Here is a 24,516-nt window from a genome sequence, read left to right as displayed (position 1 = left end):
TTGCTCTCTGAATGTTATTTTCTGATCCCATGTGCACATCCACACGAAAATTAGTGCGTTTCAGTGCCAGGGCCGGGTTGACAGTCCATTAGTTTCCATTTTTCTTATTTTTCCCCTCTTCTTTTTATATTACTTTTTCTTAACAGGATGCTACAGCCCCAGGCAATGCTAATGGTCCACTTGCTTGTAGCCCATTTCATCTGCAGTGTGCCGCTTGCTACATTGACACTTGCACTAAACCAGGCAATCATTACAGAAAGCTGTTGTATGTACAGTTTCATTGTTTTTACCGTTCCAAGATGTCCAACACGGTGGTTCTAAATGTGGAAGCCATGCTGGAACTATAAAATCACATTATGTACTATACCACTACAAGACCGAAATCCACTGCAATGTTTAGCACAGTCGCTGTGTGTTGAAAATAGCAAGTTATCTTTTTTCTACTTGTATTCTTTTAATTTTTTGTGCATATGCTGTGCAGTTTGTGTTTATTGTGGTTATGTCAGAGGGCCAATGCAAGAATGAATCAGTGGCTGGATAAGTGAGTGCAAAGAGGAGTGATTGGACAATGATTTACTCAGTACCTAAACTAATCAATAACAAAATACACTTCATTTCATCAATCCTTTGCCTGATGAATGTTGATCAATAAAAAGCCAATTCAGCTCGGGGTAAAACTTGCACTGCAGTCACTCTTGGTAACATTTCTATTGGGGAAGTCTGTGGCCGATACATGGTGATTGGTACAATTATAGCTTTGATTCGAACGCAAAACACGAGTTGGGCTGAATTAGAAAACGGACCACACTCCCCCCTCGTCAAAACTGACCTGCAGCAGGAGTCCAATAAATTCGTTTTGCAAAAGCACAACCCAGCCAAAGAAATGTGAGTGGAGTCAATGCATAAGCCCATTCCTCTTCAAGCAGAGAAGAGACGCAGCACCAGGAAGAAAGGCTGGGATCAGATACCAATTGGGCTGTTTATTGGAGGAGGCTTTCAAATTAACCTGTGTGCTGTGCAAAATATACTTTCATCTACTTGCCAATTACCATGGACTGTGCAAAAGTCTGAACTAAGGAAAGAGTGCGGCCTAATTCATATCAACCCAAATAGGGAGACAATCTGAACTCCCTTTTTCTCACTCTAGACTTGTTTTAACCACACCGGTGCTCTGGTGTAGCGGTTAGTGACGGGTTGTTATCAAAAATACCATACTCAAGGCAGCTAGGCACAAAATTTGGCATAACATTTGATTGTAACACCTTCCTTTAATGCCAGTTCCAAACAAGTCTTCAGACTTGAGGAGACACAACGGAATTCAATAAGGTAGATACTGTACTTCAAAGATTGAGACGCAGCCCAGCGAAATTAAGTCATCATGGTTTTTATTTCCGCCACATACAAACGTTCAACCGAATTCTTGGAGCGTACAGAAAATAAAACACGAACAATTGACACAGTATTGTTGTAGTGCACTCCATTTACACACACAATCTACCAGCCCGCAAAACAGAAAATATCCTGCAGTGCTGTTCATCCAAGCGGCACAGAGAACTTAGTTCCTAAAAAGGAAAAACATACTACTCTTATAGGAAACTAATCAGTCTGTAGAAACAGATGGAGACTTTTACGCGTGTGTGCAATCTGGCGCAAAGTGGCAACAGCAGTCATCTGCAACAATCTGTTAACAAATGTATAACCTGTTAAAAATATCCAAAAAGTTGAATGCAACATTTCAACAGTTGTTATCGTGAATGGCTTATCCAACAGATTCTAAAAACCTGCAAAAAAATATATATAATAGCTCAGCTCCTGAATAGCTAGGCGTCTTAAACATGCGAAAAAGAACCACCAGGGCAGTTGTTTTCAACTAACAGTACCACAATGCAACAGGGTGGGAGCCTCATACTGTTCATGTCATACAGAAGCAATTAAAACCTATTTTGAAACAAATGAGTTGACATTTTCCGATTGGGTTGAGTAATGGTGTTGTGGAACGATTGTTAGAAGGGTGGCGAGTTCCATTGCAAGCAAAGTTCAAAACGTGTGTAGCCTCTTTCACGGCGACATGCTGCAAGATGCTTCGGGAGAGTGCAGTGCCCCGCAGGACATTTCAGCCGTCCCCGTCATGAAGTGCTCGGCCAAGGTGAAGGAAGCGAAGACGGACTGAACTGTGGAGCAAGAAATAAAGGCATCATGAGCAGTGTCCACCTAGATTCTGGATTGCCATTTCACAAAATCCTAGTTGTTGCGGGTGTGACCTCACATGCTTAAAGTCTCACCTTTGGTGATAATATAACACAAACCTTCGGTTCTCAATTTAGAATGCTAGAGACAGGTATTTTTTGTTTTTAAACAAATTTGGTTTTACAGTACATACTTTTAATTTGATGCACAATACAAATAAACTTACCAACTTGCATCTTCACTTACGAAGCTTATGTTAAAGGAACATCTATTCACGTTTTACATAAAGAAAGCTTTAACCTCATCTCTCCTCTTCCTCCTTTGTATTGTGCTATTCTGCCGCAGATGCATCAAAGAGGAGGGAGAGATGTGCCACTTTTTCAGCATGAAATGTAGGCCCTTTACAAGGGCTTTCTCCCGTTTAGTGTGAGTCTTAAACGGCTTCCATGTTCTTCCAAATGTGTTCGGTCTTTAAGGTACCCGTACAGGAAGCTTCTACATGGCATAGCAATATTCCCAATTTAAACCCAGCATTGACCCACGGGCGGCAGCTTCTGACTGCCAAATAATGAATTAAGCCAATTTGCCAAATGTTGTCATTGGGCAGGGGCGGCTGGTGACATTTGAAAGTGGTGAGGCGTAAACTAATTTGCATATTGCACCGCAGCAATCGAGCGAGCCCGAACCACCTTGCATCCATCCATACATCATTCATGCATGCATCCACCCATCTATCCACCCACCCACCCTGCATCCATACATCATTCATTCATGCATCCACCCAGCATGCATCCACCCATCATGCATGCATCCATCATTCATACATCCACCCATCCATCCACCCACCCACCCATCCTGCATCCATATATCATTCATTCACCCACCAATCCATCCATCCATCCATCCATCATGCATCCACCCATCATGCATGCATCCATGCATGCATCCATCCATCCATACATCATTCATGCATCCATCCATCCATCCATCCATCCACCCACCCATCCATCATTCATGCATCCATCCATCCATCCATCATGCATGCATCCATCCATGCACCCATCCACCCACCCATCCACCGAACAATCATTAATGCACCCACCCTGCATCCATCCATCATTTATGTATTTTTAGGACCATATAAAAATAAATTATGGACTCTAACAAGCCTTTAGGATCGATGTTGAAGAATGTGCCAGTTTACATATTACATCACCCCTACCTTTTTATGCTGGAAACCTTTACCGCCCATGTATTTGCAATCCTGTAAGCCCTAGGTATGTACTATACAAATTCACATACAAACATACACCAACATGCATGCAATAATAAATGCATATATCATGCTATTCCGCCTCTACCGTTTGTTAACATTTTGAAATTTTATAACCTTAGTTCAAAGAGTACATTATATTTGTGGTGACAAAGTTGTTAACTCATTTTCTGGAAATGAAAATGTTTATAAATGAAATCTGTTGAAGGCTGTTGTTGCAACTATCAAAATAGAAATTCTGAGAATTTTTACATTTCCAAAACCCCATGCCGTGAAATAAACCGGTGACCTGGAATGGACGCACACATTTCTGCAGCAGATGCTTTAACACACTGAACTATCTCAAGTCATTTGTGCAAGCTAGTTTACTGGAACACCGAAAAACACACACTCTTACCTTGCTGCCGGTCCCGGTCCGCGCCACCTCTGGGCTCTGCTCCCCACACGTCACAGGCTCACAGCGCCCCTGGCCAATCCTGGCGCCAGGGGCACAGGTACCCTCTCGCCCGCAGCACGCCCATTAGGGCTCCTGATGGGCATGCGCAACGCCGCCAAAACACAAGTGCGCATGCGTGGGCAAAAATTCACCCTCCGTCCCCACGCATGCGTACTTGTGTTGCCGCCTGTACAATCATGTCAATGAATCAACATGACGCCCGCCCGGCGGTCTGACGTCATGTTGATTCATTGACATAATTGTCATGAGGGAGCTGCGGGCGGCGTCGGGCAGGGGGGGCTACGCCCCCACGCCCCAATGGACGAACCGCGCCAGTCATTGGGTAATTATGTTCCGCATCCAGGGCTCTAAACAGTATTGTGGTAGGATCGAGCACCAACTCAACTCCAGTTATCTTTAATTCTGGCTAATACTTCTTTCCAACAAACTTGTATTTGATCTGAGCGCATGACCACCATGTATGGATCATCGATCCCACCTCGCCAGAGAACAGTCAACACGGGTCCCATCTGCCAAACATAGCTGTCAGTCTCACTGGCGTGAAGCACCGCCTGTTCGGAATTTTGGATACATTTTTTTTACACTGTGTAGAAATTGACGAGTCGCAGCGGAGCCATATGTAGTCATACCCTTGAGATTTCACTACGTTGACCTCTTATGCTATGTGTTTCCTTATTGGTAGTGAGTCATGGACTCAATTATATAAACCTGAACGTCCCCTTCTTTGGTTATTATAAAGAAATGTGTTCCACCAGGTTCATCATTCTCTCCATCTTTTGGACCGCTCTAGTTCCCAGCCCATGTGACCCAAATTAAGCTCCAAGTGTAAGCTGCTGTTTGTCTACATTGTTCCTTACCGAGTAGTTCTCCTGCTTGAACAATTTTCCCCTTCACCATGGATTGTAATTATTCCATTTTCTGAAGTCTTTATCAGCCATACCTGGCTTGAAGTAAAAGTTAAGAACTATTGGTGTCATAGGAGATGGAAATGTTACTGCATCGTTCCATCAAGCGACAGACCGATCTAAAGGAACCCTTGTGGCTGTTAGAATACCAGACTATGGTAGATTAGTGTATGGTAACCAAATTTTGTATTGAAGCGGAGTAGGTGAATAAGCCTGGTCCACTATTTAAAGGAGGTGGGGCTTGTGGTCTAACATGCCAATCCAGGGCCGGGCAGAGATGTGCTGGTAACAAATAACGACCTATGTTGGAAAATCTAAGACCCCCTCATTTTCAGATTTCATAAGTGTAGTTGTATGCAGTTGTGCCTTATTCCAAATAAACGTTTATAGTTGAAGTATTTGAATTTGTCTTTTTGGGAAATTTCTCTGGCAGAGTTTGAGATTTATAAAACAACTGAGGTAGTAAAGTAATTGAGAGTTACGCTTGCAAGAGCATGCACTAGCGCATGAGTCTCGTTTGCGAGACACTGTAGTTAACAAAAAGGACTTAGATCCCGCAAGTTGCTTACTATTTGTTTGCTTGTATGTCACTATTTTACAGCCTCTTAATTTGTCAAGGCCAGCCTAACATCATTACCATTCCTTTCTGTGGAGCAGGGACCAAGCACTGATCGGTTCAACTTAATCAGTGTCTGTCCGCTGCTCCAAACGCACTTTGTTTTTAAATAGACAGAGCCTTGAAAACAGAAGGCATATCGCTGGTAAAAACGTGTCCAGGTGAACTAACAAAATTGCTAAGATTTATTTTCTGTAGTTAACTTATTTTGCCAAGTCTTCTTCTCTTACTTTGCACCCACGTCTCCTATTGTTTTTACTTATGGACACTTGTCAAAAGATGAGGAATATCTTATTGGAAAGCAAAATGGCTTATTTCTTATGTGTAATTTCTTAAATGATGCATTAACACAATTGTGCAGTGCACCCAAATCCAATACAACCCACTACAATCCACCTCACCGCAACCCAACTCGCCCGAATCTGCACCCCTCAACGATACCGCACTCCTAGTAATGTGTTTTTGTCATGTTGTACACCTAGGTCAATAGCTCTTGTAAAGCGAGACCTAATAGCTTTGTAAATGCTTGCTATACTAAGCTGGAAGATTCCTAGTATGCCCAGTCTATACAAAGCCTTGCATAGAATATCTAGAATCTGTGGTAAATTAGGTTAAGAGATCTTTTATTTAATGTGTGAGAAATACTGCTAAATTATTTAATCAGCCCCATCGCCCATTCAAACCCCTTCTTGAATAGCATGAGATCACCCTGTGTTGCTGTCCGTTACTGTCATTCCCTGTGACTTATTATATATTTTGAAGACTGAAACTGTGGAAAGTGATAGAGTTGCCAGAAGCGATATACAAGGAAATTCCGATTTTTGCAGGATCACCCCCAACGTTTTGGACTGATACTACTGGTTTTTCGACACAGTGCACCGAGAAAGGCTAATCAGACCTCCAAGTCAGTGTAAGGACCTTTAGAAGTATGCGTTTAATTGGCTTATACCCAATTCGTATAACATCACTTACTTATAAGTCCCCAGTATATGTTATCTAGGGTCACGAGAGCCTGCAAGTCAAAGTGTCCCACTGGGCTGCAGGCCTTATAGTGCCACCCTCATCAGACAACATGCAAACAGCTCGTAGTCTGCCACTGCAGACTGGCACAACAGCTTTAACACTGCTAACTCAACTTTGCCATTTAAACTAATGGCAAAGCCTAAATCTTCCTTTTTAATATATATACGTCTCCCCCACAGCAAGCCTATCGTGTCATAAGGCAGGGTGCTATATATCTTATTAAGTAGGACAAATATTCACATCAGTCAAGACATGTTCTATAACATCATTGATGAAATCATCCAATGAGTTAGTTTGTGTCATAGTTTACATAGTAGGAGGTAGGTACCATAATACTGCTCTACGTAATTATTTACAGCATGTGTCCAGCTAATCGATGCGTTTAGAAAACACATGCTTCAATGCGTCATGTGTGTAGATATATTGAACATATTCAATTTTTTTTATTCAGGAGTAATTGTGTACAGATGACAGTTGATGACTAATATGTTCAACACGTTTTTTGGGTCTACAGAAAAAGTTTATCAAGGCAAAGTCATCATCCAATGTGTGTTAGTTTGTTTTATACTTTGCATAGGGCAGGCAGGTATCATCAAAGGTCTCTACCTAGTTTTGTACAACCGCTTTGCTGCCAACAGGTGCAAGTGCTTACAAAAGGTTTATGCTCCAAATGGGTCATAGGGCTGAGAAGGTATTGAGCACGTTATGAATGTCTGTGTACAGGACTAACCTTGTGTGTAGATGACGATGACTCGCACACAAGTTTTTTGCTTTTGAATTTCTTTTTGTAACAGTGCACTGATTGTATGTAGAAAATACTAAGCATTGTAAACACCCTTGAGTATTTAAAGAGAATCATCTCAGCATGATCATTTCTATATAGGAGAGACAACTGGTTGCACCAGGTACTTACACCTTTACATAGTCTTGCTAATCCATAACGCTTTCAGCAGAGTATAAAGGGTGTGGGTAGTAGGACATTTAGCACCCTCAAGTTAGGTGATTACAGTGAGCAGTCTCTCTTTGAAGAGGATTTGCATAGAGTTAACACTGTTCTTAGTAGATACGGTTTAATAATCTGTGGTATATTCCTCATGCTAGTTTTGTTGCCTGTTAACACTGTGGTACAGGGTAAACTGTCTGCATAGTGCACACACTGTTCATCGTTCCCACTTTTCTACTCAAGTCTGTTTTTTCGCTTGAGAGGTTTGCTAACTTTGAAGGGTTTGATAAACGCTAAAGGCTGTCCCTGGTAGGGTATTAGTTAAGTAACAAGACTTGAATATCCGGAGGAAGTTGTTTTTCTCTAAACAGTTGTATATAGATTGGGGTTACACATGTAAATGTTGTTGCTCGTCACCATGAGCTTTGTTACCCTTGAAGTGTATTGTGTAGTGTGTAGTGTCAATGCTGCACATAGCAGGAACATGCTTCGCCTGAGAGTTTGTATGTGATATGGCATTAATTATGCTTCATATTATTGGGAGGAATTTTGTACTTCCTTTCATACCTCCAATGTCATACTCCTTTATGGAGTAATGTGTACAAAAGTAGCTTGGATGATTTAATCATTGATGTCATAGAACAGGTCATGTGTGATGTAATATGATAAGCAGTGCATGGTGGGAGTGCAAGTTAAGTTAGCTCTAACTGTAACTTGTGAATTTGTGTGTTTTTTAGTTCAAAATGTATTTTGGCACCGACATTCACCCAACTAGAACGTCACTTTAACCTTTGTTTTTTCATTGATATGAAAAAAAAGTTACTTACCTGTAACTGTGGTTCTCCAGTATTGGAATCTTTCATAAATTAACATGCTTGAATCAATCCCCGTTGTCGAAGGGAGAAACCCACTGTACATTAAAAGCAGTAATTAATGACTAACAATGAAGTTAATGGAGAAAGAAAATTTACTAATATCTCATCCTGGTCATTAGGAATGATCCAAAGTCCAGCCAATCAGGCGACAGCATCCTCTAGAACCCTCTCCACAGAGGCTCCAGGCTCTGATTGTCTAGCACAAGTGAAATCTAAAGCGTATTTAGTTAGCTAGGGGAGCCTCTATAGGGAGGAGGGTGGGTTGCACGTGAATCTATTAAAGATACCAATACTGGAGAACCACAGTTACAGGTAAGTAACTTATTTTCTTCTCCGGCACCGACTCTTTCAAAGATTCACATGCTTGAATCAGAATAGATAGCAGTTTCACTTTAGGAATACATTCATATACGAGCTAAAAAACATACTTAACCCATGTATGATATACATATATCACTATATATTTAGCCTCATACCAACATCAATGCAAATACATGTATATTATTTCACAAAATGTTATGCAAATGCTACTTACCAGTATGCATCTGTTCTTGGCATGTAGGTCTGCTGACATCCATATCTTAGCATAGATCGCCGCCTAGTGTTGGGTCCGGATGTTTGCACCTTGTTGTCCTGGAAGAGTCTTCGAAGTATCACGAGATAGGCGACTCCTCCCCTGGACTACAGTGCGCATGGGCATCTCCTCCATCGTCAGATTGTTTTTCGCCATTGTGGCAAAGATAGAGTATAGAAAAGTAAGAGATGACCATGTAAATGTATGTAAGAAGTAGAACTATGCAGCTGTGACAGGCACCAGGGTGGAGGGTGGGCGATATGAATATCAGCAGACCTACATGCCAAGAACAGATGCACACTGGTAAGTAGCATTTGCAGTTCGAGGCATGTGGGCTGCTGAATTCATATCTTAGCATAGACTGTATAGCAGTTTCTCCTTTAGCGGTGGTCACAAGAATCAGCTGCAGTTGTTTGAAAAAGAGTTTTAAGGACAGACTGGCCTACAGCAGCGTGTTGCTTAGCTTGTATGTCAACACAATAGTGTTTAGTGAAAGTGTGTATGGTAGACCATGTAGCTGCCCTACATATGTCTAAGGGGATATTTCCTAGGAAAGCCATGGATGCCCCCTATTTTGCGCGTTGAGTGTGCTCTTGGGGGAATTGTTAAAGTGCGCTTTGCCTTTTGATAGCATATTTGAATGCATTTAACAATCCATCTGGCTATTCCTGCCTTGGAAATGGGATTACCTTTAGGTTGTGGTGAAAAAGCAACAAATAGTTGCTTTGTCTTTCTGAACGATTTTGTTCCATCAACGTAATATAGCAGGGCTCTTTTAACATCTAGGGTGTGTAAAGCGCGTTCAGCCACGCATTGCGGGTTCTGAAAGAACACTGGCAATTCTATGGACTGATTGATGTGGAAAGTAGATATGACTTTTGGCATGAATTTAGGGTTTGTACGAAGCACTACTTTATTGTGGTGTATTTGCATGAAAGGTTCTTGAATGATTTGTGCTTGTAGTTCACTTACTCTCCTGAGGGAGGTAATAGCAATTAAAAATGCCAATTTCCATGTTAAGAATTGTAGTTCGCATGAATGAAGTGGTTCAAAGGGGGGTCCCATGAGTCTGGTAAGTACTATATTTAAGTTCCAGACTGGAGACGGTTGATGCTTTGGAGGGATAATTCTTTTAAGTCCTTCCATAAAAGCTTTGATAGGTGGTATTTTGAACAGGTAAGACATGTTGTCTGTTTTGAAGATATGCTGCTATAGCAGCAAGGTGTATTCTTATGGATGAGTATGCTAGATTACATCTATGAAGAAGAAGCAGATAATAGATTAAATTCTGGATGGAGGCATCCAATGGATTGATTTGGTTATTATTACAAAATATTACAAATCTTTTCCATTTATCTGCGTAGCAAGCTCTAGTAGTGGGACGCCTTGCTTCTTTGATAATGTTCATGCAGTATGGAGGCAAGTCAAGATATCCGAACTCTAAGATCTCAGAAGCCATATCGCTAGGTTCATCTGATTGGGATCTGGGTGCCTGAGTTCTTCATTGTTCTGTGTTAGAAGTTGTGGCGACAAGCACAGTCTTTGGTGAGGAACTACTGGGAGTTCTAGGAGCGTTGTGTACCATGGCTGTCTTGTCCATGTGGGAGCAACCAGGATCATTGTGAGTGACTGTTGCCTTAGTTTGCGTGCCACTAATGGAATCAGTGGGGTTGGTGGAAAAGCGGAAGCAAATCTGCCTGACCAGTTCATCCATATCGCATTGCCCTGTGACAACGGGTGTGGGAACCTAGCAGCAAAGGACTGGCATTTTGAGTTCTTTTGTGGCAAACAGATCTATGTCTGGTTGTCCCCACTTTTGGAAGAATGGGTGGAGAACTTGAGGATGAATCTCCCATTCCGTGTATTTGCTGATAGTGTTGGCTCAGTAGGTCTGCTGTCTGGTTGTCTATTCCTGGGAGGTGTTCTGCCAGGCGATAAATGTTTTAAGGAATTGCCCACTTCCATATGCTCTGTGCTAGGTGGGACAGTTGTAGAGAGCGTGTCCCTCCCTGTTTTTGGATGTAGTACATGACTGTCATGTTGTCCGTCCGGATTAACACAGCCTTGTTGGTCAAGTATTTCTGAAAAGCCCTCATTGCTAGGGATACTGCTAGTAACTCTAAGTAGTTTATATGTAGTGTCTTCTGTTTGATTGTCCAGAGACCTTGGACTGTATATTGAAGGAGATGGGCTCCCCAACCTGTCAGTGATGCTTCCGCTGTTAATACTACCTGTGGAACTGGCTCTTGGAACAGTCGCCCCTTGGAAAGGTTTTGCGGGTTCCACCACTGCAGAGCAGTAAGTGCGACTGTCTACCAACACTAGGTCTTGTAATTGTCCATGAGCTTGGTTCCACTGGCGTGCTAGGCATTGTTGTAAGGGGCGCATGTGCAGTCGAGCGTGAGGGATGATGAATATGCAGCAGGGCATCATACCTATGAGCTGCATGAACACTCGAACTTGTAGGGAGTGTTGTGGCTGAAATTTGTGAATGAGAGATTGTATGTTGGCTATCCTGTTTTCGTTTGGATATGCCCTTGCTACGGAGGTGTTGATTGTTGCTCCCAGATATTGCTGTATGTGGGAGGGTTGTAGATGTGACTTTGGGTAGTTTATGGAAAATCCTAGATCGTGCAGTAGCTGTAGCATGTGAGAAATGTGGCTGGCACACTGTGCGCATGAGTTGGCTTTTATGAGCCAATCGTTGAGGTAGAGGAACACAGGAATGTGTTGCCTCCGTAGGTGTGCTGCGACTACTGCTAGGCATTTTGTGAACGCCCTTGGTGCCGTAGTTACTCCAAAGGGGAGAACTTTGAATTGATAGTGCTGACCTTCTATTGTGAACCGGAGGTATCTCCAGTGAGCTGGATGTACAGGAATGTGAAAGTATGCGTCCTTGAGATCTAGTGTGGCGAGGAAGTCGCCTTGCTGGAGTAGTGGGAGTACTTGTTGTAGAGTGATCATATGGAAATGATCTGAGTGTATATATTGGTTCAACGGTCTGAGGTATAGTATTGGTCTGAGAGAGCCATCTTTTTGGGGAATGAGGAAGTATAGCGAGTATACTCCTGTCCCTTGATATTGCAATGTGACTGGCTCTATGGCACCTTTTTGGAGCATGGAGAGCACCTCTTGTTGTAACAACGTAATGTGTTCTTTGGACATTGAACGGTGTATGGGCGGTATGTTGGGTGGTGTAGAAGTGAGTTCCAGGCAGTAACCATACTGGATAATTTGTCTCACCCACTTGTCTGTAGTGATAGCGTTCCAGACTGGTAGGAATTGTGATAACCTGCCTCCGACTGGTCTGGAGGTAGTGTGAGCGAGTCACTGTTTGTTGGTGGCGGAGGCTCGGGTGTTACAACCACCCCGTCCACTGCCCTTGTTGTTATTGCTTCTATAACCTCCTCTGTTGGCACATTTATTGAAGGTGCTTTGGGTATTACTTTTGAATGAGGAGGAAGTTTGGGATGTGCTGCCTCTACCTGAGCCTCAAAAGGATGAGCGACGAAGGGAACTCCTAGATTGTTGAAACTCAGCGGTATCCGTCTCTTTTTTAATCTTCTCTAAGATGGTATCTACTGCAGGGCCAAACAAGAAATCTTGGTTAATGGGCTGGTTGAGGATGGTTGATGGCACTTCATTCTTAAAGCCGGAAACGCGTAGCCATGCATGTTGGCGTAGTAATACACTAGTGTTGACCGGCCTGGCGGCTGTGTCAGCTGCGTCAAGGGCGCATTTAATGGAAGCGTAAGTGAAATTTGCCTTCCTGTATTAGGTGGTTTGCTTTACCTTTAAAAGGTTCTGGCAGGTGTTGTAGTAAACCCTCCAGTTGGTCATAGTGTGCTCTATCGTAACGTGCTAAGAGAGCTTGTGTGTTGGCAATTCTCCAGGTATTTGCTGCCTGGAAGGCCACTCTTACCTGAGGCTTCTAATATCTTTGACTCTTTGTCAGGAGGGGGAGCATCTCCTGTCGTTTGCGAATTAGCTTGTTTTCTAGCATTTGATACAACTAGTGAGTCCAATGGTAACTGAGACTTAATATAAGAAGGGTCTGTAGGGGCTTATTTATATTTTTTCTCACTTCTGGGATCGAGGACACGCGCTCTGGCTGGGTCTTTAAATATGTCTGGCGCTTGCTTTAGTACCCCTTTTAACATAGGAAGTGTACCTACACTTTCCTCAGATGTTGGAAAGGTGTCAAATAGGAAATCCTCTTCTATTGGGTCAGTGTGCATGTCTACACCATGATACTTAGCTGCCCTATCCACTAGCTGGTTAAAAACAATGGTGTCGTCAGTAGGAGACGGCTTTGTAGGATATTTAGAGGTGTCAGGGATGGGTTGTGGATCATATGTATCATAAGGATCATTATGGTCACTCCATGTGTTATCTTGGATATCCTGATCTTCGGGTTCTACAAAAGCATCCGGAGGATCTTCCCCCATGTTACCTGTCTCATCATAACCTGAAGGTGTAGGAGAGTAAGGCACATAAGACATGTCAGGAATGAAAGGAGGAGGAGTAAAAGGCCTTGAAGGAGATGTTCCAAAGTATTTTTTCTTTGGAGGAACAGGAGAAGAAGTGTCAGTGTCCAATGATCTTTTCTTCCTCTTATAAACTGTTACGTGTCCTGTTTCAGGGTCTATATACAGTTTAGGTTGTCCTGCGCTCACTGGATCAGGATGGAAAAGTTCTTCCCCAACTGTCCGTGGCTTAGGCGCCGATGTTTTTGGCTTGGTCGCTTGTTTGTGGTGAGTCTTTGGCTCGAGGGCCTTCGGCTGTGGAGCTTTTTTCAGCTCGACTGCTGTTTTCGGGTCAGGGACCTTTTTTGGTTTGACGACTCTTTTTGGTTCGATGTCTTTTGTTGGCTGTGCTGCCTTTTTTGGCTCGGCGACCTTTGGTTCGGTGACCTTTTTCGGATCGACCGTTTTTTTTCGGTTCAATAGCCTTTTTAGCTTCGACGTGTTTTTTGGGCTCCGCGACCCCTTTCGGCTCGAGGATCTTTGTAGACTCGACGGCCTTCTTTGGGTCAACAGGCTTTTTTGTCTGATCTGCTTTCTTTAGAACGCCACCTTTTTTGGGCTCGACGCCCTTTTTTGGATCGATGACCTTCTTTGCTCGACAACCCTTTTAGGTTCGACGGCCTTCTTGGGAAGAGTGTTGCTCGTTCCTGGCGTATCAGAAGGCTTGGGTATGGTCTTCGGAGCCGAGCCAGCAGGCGGGGCTTCTGAAGGAGTCTGTCGTTCTCGGCTAAGGCCTTCAGGCGATGCTTCGACCGGAGCCTTGTCTTTAGGTGGAAGCGGGGTCGGGGCTTTGGTACTCACGATTTGCCCTGGTGTGATCTGGTCATCGGAGTCAGACTGGTCCGCTACGGTGACTATTTCTAGGTCGGAGTCCGCCGCTTCTGGGAGTTCATGTTCGTCGTCGAAAATGTTCTCTGGGTCTGGTGCCCGCCGCTGCATCTCTTGTCTAGCGGCCCTTCGGTTCCGGATAGTTTTCTTCGACCGGAACGGAGCACAAGCTGGACAGTTTTCCTCGTTGTGCTCCGGAGATAGGCATTTGTTGCATACTGTATGTTTATTAGTATGTGGGAATTTGGAGTGACATTGTGGGCATCTTTTAAACGGGGTCCTTTCCATCGGCAGGAGGCCCACGTGGCGTCGAAAAGGCCCAACGGCCCGCGTCGACGACCGGATCGAGATGGACATTATTATCGAGAACAATACCGTCGAGGTAGCAGGCCTTTTGTCCTTAGAAAGTTGAAAACTTTCGGTTCCGAAGTTGGAGATGAGGAAAAGCATCCAAACCCAATGGCGGAAAAAAAAACAATCGGACGATGGAGGAGTTGCCCATGCGCACTGTAGTCCAGGGGAGGAGTCACCTATTTCGTTATACTTCGAAGACTCTTCCAGGAAAACAAGGTGCAAACATCCGGACCAAACACTAGGTGGACATCTATGCTAAGATATGAATTCAGCAGCCGACATGCCTCAAACATTCTGTTCCAAATATAAAAAAAAACAAGTATAATTGAACCATATAGGAAGGTGGGAAGTAAAAGAGGCTCATCTTATTGAAAGAGATTACGTGCAACTGCTTGTCGTACAGCTGCATCAGTATTGCTTGCGGCTTCCAAACAGTAATGCAGTGTAAACGTGTGCCTGCTGGACAAGGTTGCTGCTCTGCAGATCTGTATTATGAGCACACCGACAAAGAGGGCTGTTGAAGACCAAATAGCTCTAGCTGAGTGGGCTTCCACTGTAAAAGATACTGGTTTGCCAGCTTGCAGATGGCATAACTGTATGGCTGCTGATTTCCATCGCGCTAGTCGGTTTAGTAACACGGTATTCTTTCCTGACATTTCCAAATGCAACAAACAATTGGTCTACTTTGCGAATTCTGGCGGTCTTCCGCAAATAGAATTTAATTCATTTCTTGAGATTCAATGAGTGTAATGATCTCTCCGCAGGTGTTGGCAGATTTGAGAAAAAGTCTTCAAGATGACTGGCTCATTTGGATGAAAATCCGATGGGACCTGCGAGATGGAAATTGGATTGGAACTAAGTATTAGATTCCCCTGTGAATTGAAGGAAAGGGAGACCGTGAAAGTTTGTAACTTGCTAACTCGTCTAGCAAATGTAAGTGCCAGCAGAAGGGACATTTTCCATGTGATACATTTTAGTTCCGCTCTATGTACGGGATTAAGCGGTCCGTTCTTAAATTGAGCAAGCACAATGTTGAGATGCCAAGGCAGAGGTGGCCGCTTGATTGGTGGGAACATCCTAAATAATTCCCTTCGATTTTTTTTTATGATCCTGGAAGAGCAAAGCGATTGAGAACCATCATGCAGTTGAAAACTGAATACTGTGGCAAGGTGGCCTTTTATGGAAGAATAAAAGAGATCAGATTTTGCCAACTGGAAGCAAAAAGGAAGTAACTGCTCTGGTGGTGACTGGATAGGATGCGCCTTGGAGCTCAAACACCAACCAGTGACAGAATCTTTTCCATTTGAGCTTGTATGTTTTAACAGTGGACTGTGCCCTAGCATTTGCAAGGACTTCCCGACAATCAGCAGGGATTGTTAAACCGGCAAACTCCTAGTGTTCAGGAGCCAAGCCAACAATCTAAGAGATGGCGGATCCGGATGATGGACATGGCCGTGATACATCGTCAACAGATTTGGTATTGGTCGTAACTGAATGGGTTTGCACTCAGAGAGAAGGAGGAGCTCTGAGAAGCAGAACTGGGGGGGGGGGGGGCTATGAGCAGTATACGACCAGGTTCTTTTCCAGAGTACCCTAGGAATTAACGGAATTGGCGGAAAAGCGTAGGCATATATCTTTGAGCATTTAATCAAAAATCCATTCCCCCACTATCCCTGTTGGGGTAGTCAACTGGTGAAGTACTGGCATTTGCGGTTCCGACTGGTTTCAAACAGATCCAAACTTGGTTTGTCCCACAATTGAAAAAGGTGGTCCTACGTTTGTTAGTGCAGTCAACACTTGTGGCTGACAGAGCTTGCCCTGCTCAGGGAATCTGCAACAACATTGGCCACTCCTGGAAAATATTCCGCTGTTAAGTTTCTCCATGTTGAATTGCCCATTTCCATATTTGCTGAGCTTACATAGACAGCGCAGTTGATCTTGTTCTGCCCGGTTTAATTAGCTAGTGCATAATTGTAGTATTGTCTGTCCGAATTAGCACTGATGCTCCTGAGATTTTTGAAAGAAAATACTTTAGAGCCAGAAAAACAGCTTTGAGTTCCAACAGACTGATATGTAGGGACCGTTATTGGCCGTCACATTTGCCGAGGACTGTTAAACTCTGCAGATGTGCTTCCCAGCCTTCAAGGTAGGCGTCTGTCGTAATGACAAATTGCGGAGTGTGTCGAGAAGGAGGGGTCTGTGGCTACGTTTAGGACGAGAGCCCACCATTGAAGCGCATCTTTCACCTGTGGTGTTATCTGAATAATGTCCTCAAAGTACCCCGAGATCTGTAACCACTGACTGTTTAATTCTTCCTGTAGGGGCCTCATGCGCAAGCAGCAGTTGGGAATGAGGGAAATGCAGGAGGAAAGCATTCTCAGTAGCGATTTGTAGCTTCGTACTGAAATGGACTTTGTTATTTTTTTTTTTTTAATGAAGAGCAGAGCGGACAGCCTGCATAGCTTTTCTTGCCTTACCTGTGAAGCGAAGGCCTTTGCATGCAGGGTGTCTATAGCTGCTCCTAAAAACGTTCTGACCTTTGAGAGAATTAGTTCTAACTTTGGAAAGCTGATGGACAGCACTAGAGACTGGGAAAACGATAGGCATGCCTGTATATGTCTGCTTGCCATTGTAGAGGAGTTCGTCTTTATAAGGCAATCGTCCAGTAGGGGAAAATTTGAATCCCTGCTTGTTGAAGATGAGCTGTCACTAGTGCCAATAGCTTGGTGAACACTCGAGGTGCCAAATGAAGGCCAAAAGGGCAGAACCCGGAATTGATAGTCTGTGTCGGCCACTCTGAAGCGTAACATAACAGAATATTGAAAAATTTGTTTGAAGATGCATGGTAGTCATGTGATCTCCTTAATTCAAGAGCAGTAGCATCTCCTGAAGAGACACCATACAAAATGTTTGTTTTTTCAGGAAATTGTTGAGGTGACCGGTCCAAGATAGTGCGCCATTCCCTTGATTTTTCTTAGGAGGAAAAATCTTGAATAACATCCTGCCCCTCGTTGTGCACTTGGTACCACTTAGATCGCTCCCTTGCGCAACATGACGCTTATCTGAGACAGTAGTTCTGTTAGATGAGAAGGTGAAGGGCCCCAAGGTGGACAATTTGGAGGAATCCGTTGAAATTCCACTGTGTGATCATTGTAAACTATATCTAAGATGCATCTGTCCATTTTTATCATAGACCACTTGGGGAGGAAACAGGAAATCTTCCTACCAACTTCTAGGGAAGCGGTGTGATTTGTGGCCGACACCAGGGGCTTGTCACTGCTTCTTGGAGCGGTTTCTGCCTCTGAAGGACGTCTTCCCTCTTTAGCAACTGTAGGAGCAAGCAGGTGGTGGTGGTTTGTACGATTTTTGAGGCTGTTCTGCTGAGGTGTATCAGGATTGTCCCCGATACGGCTCAAATTGCTTATACTGGTTGTAACCTCCATGAAAGGAAGACGAGCTGCAGCCTCGAATTCCACGAAAAGGCTGTCTTTTAAATTGTAGGGTGTCTAAAGTCTTGCTGTGTCCATATCCTTGTTTATTGCTTGTAGAGCATCAATTTGTTGGCCAAACAGGGGTTCGCCATCATAAGTTATATCGATGGCCTTAGTTTGTACCTCCTGGCGAAAAGAAGTAGCTCTCAGCCATCCCGGTTCTCTTAGTACTGCAGCCCCAGCCAAATTACGGAAACTGGTCAATAGAAACATTTACAGCACAATCAATTATCCCCGCTGAGATCCTTTCTTCCTGAATGATCTTCCTTGCTTCTGCCTTTGACTCCTCAGGCAGCAGATCAATAACCAGCGAAATGTCAAACCACATTTGGCAGTCATATCTACCTAAAATTGCAAGCTAGTTTGCTGCACTAACTGTGGTTGCGGTCATCGTGAAGAACTTCTTGCCAATGGTGTCAAGACGTCTCCCAACCATGTCAGGAGGGGCAGACAGGGGTAAAGCAGGATTTCTGATACAACTGAGCCGCATGGGAAGTCACTGAATCCGGTTTTTGCTGCCCGATTAGGCAGCCGGGCGAGTGGTCAGGTGCCTTGCTTTTCTTTTCCAGCTTAGGTAAGACTGCTGTGATGGAAGCCGGTGGTCACATTACCTTCAGGCTTACTCACATATGAAATCCACTATGGGGATTGAACCAACCTGTTTCTTAGCTTATTCCTTAAATTCGTATAGGAAACAGACTGCTTAGTAATCGTGGGGAGCTGAATTCTCTTTGCTGCCCTTTCCATTAGAGAATAAAAGCCTCCTATGTCTTCGAGTGGCGAATTTAACAGAGGCGGGATTGATGGAGATAGTGTTTGTATCTGGTAATCATTCCATTCGTTGGGAAGTGAAACTTTTTCCAGTTCTCCTTCCTCTCTTTCATAGGCAGAAGTGTGATGTACCTCCAACTCTGAATGCAGTGTTGTAGGTGGTGAAGATAGAGGAGATGACCCTGCGATCAAAGAGGACGACTTGGTAATCAGAGCTGGAGGGATTGAGGAAGCCAGTTCGGATAGTGGAAATCTGCTGTAGTAATCTTCAACCATATGTTGCAGATTTGACACTAGGGAAACCAGCATCTGAATAGTTTGACCCCTCTGTCTATTTTGTTGGTTGGGGTATTGAGAGTAGTCATAATATTCAAAGTCATCCGCTTGACATTTTCCAGAGGTCTGGAGGGCTGTGTGCCAAACCAAACATGCTCTCTTCATGAGTCCCCATCCTCCCCCATAATCAAAAGGTTCCTCTGGAGGACTGGGGGAAACCTTCATAGGTGAGTTTTGAATAGGTGAAATTATTTCCTGTGAAGATCTTCTTTTAGGCTAGGAAACTGCAGATGAAAGAGCAGTGTCCTTGGCTGCTTGTACTTTCATTGACATCAAATCAGATCAGTTACCTTGTGCCGCAGGCAAGATCGTTGACTAAGGAATCGTCGACGGAGTAACCAATGTCGGAATAGTCGTTGCCAAGCAAACGGTCGACGAGGCTGTGGACAAGGAGCCTTCGCTGACAACTCTTCCGTCGACTACTTCTTTGACGTCTATGTTAGTCGATGCAAATCTGTGGTCACAGGCCTTGTGTCTTTCGATGGAGCTACCATCGACAAGAGATTCTTGTGTTTGAGGGCCATTGACAAGCCAGCGGCGATGCTAGAGCAGTCAACAAAACCCTCTCCTTTTTCGTTGTTGCAGACTATGTTGCCGTAGAAGACCTCACTTTTACAGAAACTATAGTCAATGGATACGAGGACATTGTAAGTTAAGCCTGAGGATGTGAGCAGGTCGATGTAGTCGTAGTAGCGACGGAGGTTTTTGCTGATGGAGTCATCGACCTGTTGGTTGATGGTACCTCTTTTTGAGGTGATGAAATAGTCTCTGGTAAAGACTATGAAGTTGCTTTTACCTTAAAGGTCGTAGAAGGCGTAGATGGCACAGCATTATACTTATGAGAGGGAGATTCATTTCTGGAGGCAGAGGGCTAATCATCAGCTTTCGATGAATGATGCTGCCTTTTTTGCACTTTTACAGCCTTCGGGGAGACAATTTCCACATCACTTGTCCTCTTTTTTGAGGCAGTAATTTTGATGAAGAAATCACGGTCATCATCAGACAAGGGATTGTCCTTGGTTTTTAACTTCTGTAGCAACAGAAGAAGCCCTCCCTCTCTATCTCTCAGTGTTTTGCGAGAACGTTCTACAGATTTTACAAATTCTCAGCTGGTGGTAAGGGTGAAGGCACAAAATACACTTTAAGGGGATCATACGAGTGTAGTCTGAGCTTCCCACAGGTATCCCAGTGCCTAAACAGAGACCTCTTATTTGAAGACATGCTGTTCTGAAGACAAAATCTAGTCAAGTAGTTCAAAAGAGAAATGGTTTGAGCAGACGTCAGGGAGACTCTTCATACAACATGCAGTAGAAAATCTATGAGCCTGGAGCCTCTGTGGAGAGGGTTCTAAAGGGTGCTGTTGCCTAATCGGCTGGACTTCGGACCATTCCTAATGACTAGGATGAGATATTAAAGTGAATGTTTTTTCCTCCATTAAATTCAAATGTTAAAGTCAGTTCTTACTATTTTTAATGTACTGTGCGACTACCACTTCAACGAAGGGGAATGATTCAAGCATGTCAATCTATGAAAGATCCAATGCTGGAGAAATATTATAATATATATGGAATATGCTACTTACCAGTATGCATCTGTTCTTGGCATGTAGGGCTGCTAACATTCATATCTTGTGCATAGATCGCCGCCTAGTGTTGGGTCCGGATGATTGCACATTGTTGTCCTGGAAGAGTCTTCGAAGTATCACGAGATAGGTGGCTCCACGCCTGGACTACAGTGCGCATGGGCATCCTCTCCATCCTCAGATTGTTTTTCGCCATTGTGGCAGGGATGGCGTATGATACAGTAAGTGATGTCCATGCTAGAGATTAAGTCGGAGTGCTACAGCTGCGTCAGGCACCGGGGTAGAGGGAGGGCGATATGAATGTCAGCAGCCCTACATGCCAAGAACAGATGCATACTGGTAAGTAGCATATTCCGTTCGAGGCATGTGGGCTGCTGAATTCATATCTTGTGCATAGAATGTATAGCAGTCTCCCCCTAGCGGCGGTTGCCTGTGCCAGCTGCAGCGGTCTGAAAAAGAGTCTTGAGTACAGCCTGCCCTACAGCTGCCTGCTGTTTGGAGTGTACATCTACGCAGTAGTATTCGGTAAATGTATGTATGGTAGTCCATGTGGCTGCCTTACATATGTCTTCTAGAGGAATGTTTCCTAGGAAAGCCATGGATGCCCCTAACTTGCGTGTTGAATGCGCTCTTGGGGGAACTGTTAATGTGCGTTTAGCTTTTTGATAACAAATTTGTATGCACTTAACAATCCATCTGGCTATACCTGATTTTGAAATGGGGTTGCCTTTGTGCTGTGGTGAAAAGGCAACAAACAGTTGCTTAGTCTTTCTGAAAAGTTTTGTTCTGTCTATATAGTACATGAGAGCTCTTTTAACGTCTAGGGTATGTAGAGCTCTTTCTGCCATGGAATCTGGGTTGGGGAAGAATACTGGCAGTTCTATAGCTTAATTGATGTGAAACTGGGATACCACCTTTGGCATAAATTTAGGGTTTGTTCGCAGCACCACCCTATTTGCGTGAATTTGTATGAATGGCTCCTGAATAGTTAGGGCTTGCAGATCACTAACTCTTCTGAGTGATGTAATCGCCACTAGAAAAGCACTTTCCACGTTAGGAATTGTATCTAACACAAGTGTAGAGGTTCAAAAGGTGGTCCCATTAGTCTGGTTAGAACGTCGTTTAGGTTCCAGACAGGTGAAGGTGGGTGTCTTGGAGGAATGATTCGTTTGAGTCCCTCTAGGAAAGCTTTAATAGCAGGTACTCTGAAGAGTGAAAGGTGCTGCCTGTTCTGAAGATAAGCTGCCACCGCAGCTAAATGTATACGTATGGAACTGTAGGCCAGATTGCATCTGTGTAAATGTAACAGGTAACATATGATGTTTTGAGTAGACGCATCTAGCGGATTTATGTCATTATTGTTACAATAGATGACAAATCGTTTCCACTTCGCCGCATAGCATGCTCTGGTTGTAGGTCTTCTTGCCTCTTTGATAATATTCATACAGTCAGGAGGCAAGTTCAGGTAACCAAACTATGACATCAGGAGCCAGATCGCAAGGTTCAACTGTTGCGGATCTGGGTGCTGAATGTCGCCATGGCCTTGCGTTAAAAGACTGGGTGTTAGTCGCAGCCTTTGATGAGGAACCACGGAAAGTTCTAGGAACGTGGTGTACCATGGTTGCCTCGCCCACGTTGGAGCAACTAGGATGAGTGTCATTGAGTGTTATCGCAGTTTGCGTGCCACTAGTGGTATGAGCGGGGCTGGGGGACAAGCGTACGCAAACTTGCCTGACCAGTTCATCCATATCGCATTGCCCTGAGACTGCGGATGTGGAAACCTGGCGGCGAAGCTTTGGCATTTTGCGTTTTCCCTTGTGGCGAACAGGTCTATTTCTGGGTGACCCCACTGCTGGAAGTACGGTTGCAGCACTGAGGGATGTATCTCCCACTTGTGCATTTGGTGGCTGTGTCTGCTGAGCAGATCCGCCATCTGGTTGTCCTTGCCTGGGAGGTGTTCCGCCATGAGGAAGATGTGTCTTTGAATGGCCCACTTCCACATGCTTTGCGCTAGATGGGACAACTGTGGAGAGTGTGTCCCTCCCTGCTTCTGTATGTAGTACATGGCAGTCATGTTGTCCGTCCGGATTAACATGACTTTGTTGCACAAATGTACCTTGAACGCCTTCATTGCCATAAAGATTGCCATCAGTTCCAGCAGGTTGATGTGCATCTTTTTTTGCTGTGTTGTCCATAGTCCCTGCACTGTGTAATGGAGGACATGCGCTCCCCATCCTAGGAGAGATGCGTCCGTCGTCAGCACTATTTGTGGTACAGGCTCCTGGAACGGTCGTCCCCTGCAAAGGTTTTGTGGGTTCCACCAATGCAGAGAGTTGTATGCGCGACCGGTCACCAACACTAGGTCTGTCAATTGTCCCCGAGCCTGGTTCCACTGCGGTGCTAAGCACTCCTGAAGCGGACGCATGTGTAGTCTTGCGTGAGGGACTATGAAGATGCAGGAGGCCATCATGCCTATCAACTGCATAAACACCCTTGCTGTGAGCGAGTGTTGGGGTCTGAATTTCTGAATCAGTAATAGAATGCTGTTGATTCTTGCTGAGTTTGGCTGCGCCTTTGCCGCCAGAGTGTCTATCGCTGCTCCCAGGTACTGTTGTATGTGGGCGGGCTGAAGATGAGACTTTGGGTAGTTTAATGAGAATCCGAGGCTGTGTAGGAGGTGAATAGTGCGGGACATGTGGTTGGCACATTGCTGGGCTGACTTTGCTTGGATGAGCCAGTCGCCCAGATTGGGGTAGACGTGAATATGGTTTCTCCGTAGGTGCGCCGCCACTGTCGCTAGGCACTTGGTAAACACCCTGGGGGCTGTTGTCACCCCGAAAGGCAGTACCTTGAATTGGTAGTGCTGATTTTGGATGGTAAACCTGAGATACTTCCTGTGTGCTGGATGTATTGGTATGTGGAAATACGCATCATTTAGGTCTAGTGTTGCAAGGAAGTCTCCCTGACTGAGTAATGGTAGAACTTGCTGTAAAGTGAGCATGTGAAAGTGTTCTGACAAGATGTATTGGTTTAGGGGCCTGAGGGAGCCGTCCTTTTTGGGGGATTAAGAAGTACAGTGAGTACACCCCTGTACCCTGTTGCTGTATAGGGACGAGTTCTATGGCCCCTTTTTGCAGCATGCTGATAACTTCTTGCTGCAAGAAGTCTATGTGCTCTGCGGACATAGGACGGTGTCTTGGGGGTATGTTGGGTGGAGTGGATGTTAGCTCTAGACAATAGCCGTACTGAATAAGTGGTCTCACCCACCTGTCTGTGGTAATGCTTTCCCAGACTGTCAGGAACTGTTGTAATCTGCCCCGACCGGTGTTACATGGTCCGGGGGCAGTGACCAGGCGTCACTGTTTAGTATTGGCGGAGGATCTGGTGTTGTTATTCCCTCGGCCTCTGCCTTTACTACTGTTGCCACGGTATCCACCTCTGCTTGTTTTATTATAGGTGGTTTGCGTGCTCCCTTTATTGTATTGAGTCTGCTGGGATGCCTGGCCTCTTGTAGCTCCTCTGTTATTGGAGCGACGAAAGGAGCCTCCTCTGAATTGTTGTGACTGCAAGGCACCCATGGATTTGGCTGTCTCTGTGTCTTTTTTAATTTTCTCTAAGATTGTGTCCACATCAGGACCAAATAAAAAAAAATCAGGGTTCACAGGCTGATTTAATAATGTGGTTTGAATCTCAGGTTTGAACCCTGAGATGCGCAACCAAGCATGCCTTCTGAGCATGACACTTGTGTTGATGGCCCTGGCTGCGGTGTCTGCTG

The 24,516-nt window shown here is 44.4% G+C and overlaps 1 long non-coding RNA gene across 1 annotated transcript in view; it reads right to left on the bottom strand.

Annotated features, from left to right (window-relative positions):
- Nucleotides 1–1,368: 1,368 nt before the first annotated feature.
- The window catches only part of LOC144781990 (uncharacterized), a 190,804-nt gene continuing 167,656 nt past the window's right edge, over nucleotides 1,369–24,516 (bottom strand). The window contains exon 6 of the long non-coding RNA XR_013601097.1: nucleotides 1,369–2,171. This is a non-coding gene — a long non-coding RNA (uncharacterized LOC144781990). The remainder of the gene's footprint in view (nucleotides 2,172–24,516) is intronic.

The sequence above is a fragment of the Lissotriton helveticus genome, chromosome 9, assembly GCF_964261635.1.
Source record: "Lissotriton helveticus chromosome 9, aLisHel1.1, whole genome shotgun sequence".
NCBI lineage: Eukaryota > Metazoa > Chordata > Amphibia > Caudata > Salamandridae > Lissotriton > Lissotriton helveticus.
The sequence above is the reverse complement of the archived record's forward strand: the minus strand, read 5'-3'. Positions and strand labels throughout refer to the sequence as shown.